A 2,412-nucleotide genomic window follows, 5' to 3' on the forward strand; every position below is an offset into this window, starting at 1 on the left:
GTCGGATTCGAACCCGGGTCACCCGCTTAGAGGACTACAGCCTTCTTATGTGGGGCACGTAGTCCTCCGTCGCCCCTTTAGTTGACATTTTTGTTCTGAGAATATCAAAGACAGCGTCTACTTAGTTTGCAACGTGCAGATCTATGTGAAAACCTTGGACATTTAAATCATATAATAAAAAGAATAAACTGAGCTGTAAAGAACAGCAGACTGATGGACCCTGAATCTCTGCCTACGCTCTCATGAAGAAGAGATTTGCAGATTTTAAAGATCCTGCGTGGTGCAAAGACCTCAATGAGCCGTGACGTGAGGTCACATGCAGAAATAAATGTCCTAAAAGGGCGACGTGGTTCTCTCTTTGACCGCTCAAACATCGATGTTAAACTTTCTCTTCTTTCAGCCCTTCTATCTTTAGTGTGCTTTTTTCATTATGTGTGTGTGTGTGTGTGGGGGGGGTGGGGGCAGGAAATGACACGCACTTGACAACCCTGCATCGGGAGGTTGAACCTGAGACGATGCGGCAAGGTCAAGGTCAAAGCCTGAAACCGTGCGACGACAACAGGAGTAAAAACAGTGAGTCGTCACGGCCGGACATCTGCTCTGATAACTTTAAGGACACTGACGGAGCGCAGAGTCGGACTTTATTCAGCCGTTCCAATCTGTCCTCATTTTGAAGCTCTTTTTTCTTCTTAGATATCATTTAGTCGTCGAGTCTCTTTCTTAAACGTTGACGTGTTCTGGAGGACAGCAGCCAGACGCTCCTACTCTTCATCATCACAATCTAATAAATCAAACTTCTTACTCACTTACTTTATCTTCTGGTTTCTTTATTCAAACTCGGGCTGGGTCGTCCTCACAACCACCTCCGTCCTCCTTCCTGCACGGCCTGCTCCGACCTCAACCTCAGCGGTGAGGAAGTACAAGAGGAATACAAAGGAGAAATCCTTCCTGCATATTATCCCATATGCTCTTTTATAAGGCGTCTGGAGGTAACACTTGTTATGAATTGGCGCTATACAAATAATTATTGATTAAATGACATGCATACAGACTTCTATCAATCCATCATTATTTGTATAGCGCAGATACAATGCTGCTGTGTTTGTTTTGTCCTGTCTTTGCTGAAAGGTGCTATATAAATACAGTTATTATTATAATTATTATATAGCCTATTGAAATTCTATTTTTTTGTAGGACAGATGTGCATGCAATGTACCTGTGCAATAAGCATCTAATATTGTTTTTTTATTGTGTCGTTTTTATCGCTGCAAAACTAATTTCCCCTCGTGGGCCGAAATCAAATCTGAATGTTTTTTTTTTTTTTTTTTTTTTAAACGAGCAGCATTCTGGTTTCTTAAATGTGCAGAATGATTGAATCATCTTCTCTTCCCTTGTGGTCAAATGAAGTTCATTAAACTAAAACAGTTTGTTACGTGAGCCTGCTCTTCGCGGTCGGTCTTTGTCAACATTTCCTCCTCCCTCGGTTTCTTCTGGGATGAAAGTTTCCGGTAAAACCTGCAAAAAAACAATAAGGAAATGAAAATCACACGAGCGAGCAGCTGCGTGGTGTACACCACAAGTACACAGACACAAAAAAGAAGCCGGATAGTGGATTAAAATCTGCTACATGGGGGATTTAGAAATCTCCATTGATGAGGGAAAAACTACAAATAACCTCCAGAATTATGAACGCAGGTAGGTCACACATATTTATTTAACATAAACAGGAAGTGTTCAGACTTTACCTTTCGATAAAGAGTTTAATCTTTATTTTTTTTCTGTTAAGTTAACCGTTAATAATGCACATTTAATATCCGCCTCGTGAATATTTGAAGCTTTTAAAAACGTGACATCATGTTTTTAATCGACGACAAACATTTCTCAGAGGTCAAAAAGTTCGCTTTTTGTTACCGAGCTGTTTGAGAGTGCTCTTCTTCTTCATGCAGGAGCTTCCTCCGCCGCTGGCTGCCGGAGGGCATCGAGCGCCATCGTGCGGCCAACATGGAGGACTGCGACTTTTCCTTCTTAAGCGTCAATGAAGCCTCGTTCAACCGGCTCCTGAGGATGGTCTTCCTCTTCACGCTCACGTTGGCCGTAATCCTGTAAACACCTTCACTTTCTTTATTTATTATTTAAGCTTAAAATAAAGTTTTGAAGCAGTGAATTAAAGCCCCCCCCCTCCCCTAAATTAATGAGCTTTGCTGCCCTCTTCAAACCACTGCTCTGAGATGTTTTATGCTCCAGTATCAGAATCGTTTTTTAGTGTATGTATGTATGTATGTATGTGTGAGTATTTTATTCAGACATTATACATATACAATAATTTTTAAACAATACAGACAGTTCAAACATAGTCAACAGTCATGTATTATGTAGTGACTGAAAAGGAATAGGAGGAAGCAAAAAGCTTAG

At 41.0% G+C, this 2,412-nt stretch overlaps 1 long non-coding RNA gene across 1 annotated transcript; it reads right to left on the minus strand.

Annotated features, from left to right (window-relative positions):
• Positions 1-364: 364 nt before the first annotated feature.
• On the minus strand, positions 365-1,924 carry LOC132990647 (uncharacterized). The gene is made up of 3 exons (XR_009676082.1): positions 1,746-1,924; positions 1,434-1,515; positions 365-995 (listed from the first exon to the last, which is right to left on the minus strand). It is a non-coding gene; the product is annotated as an uncharacterized LOC132990647 (long non-coding RNA).
• Between the last annotated feature and the right edge of the window lie 488 nt (positions 1,925-2,412).

The sequence above is a fragment of the Labrus mixtus genome, chromosome 16 (assembly GCF_963584025.1).
Source record: "Labrus mixtus chromosome 16, fLabMix1.1, whole genome shotgun sequence".
NCBI lineage: Eukaryota > Metazoa > Chordata > Actinopteri > Labriformes > Labridae > Labrus > Labrus mixtus.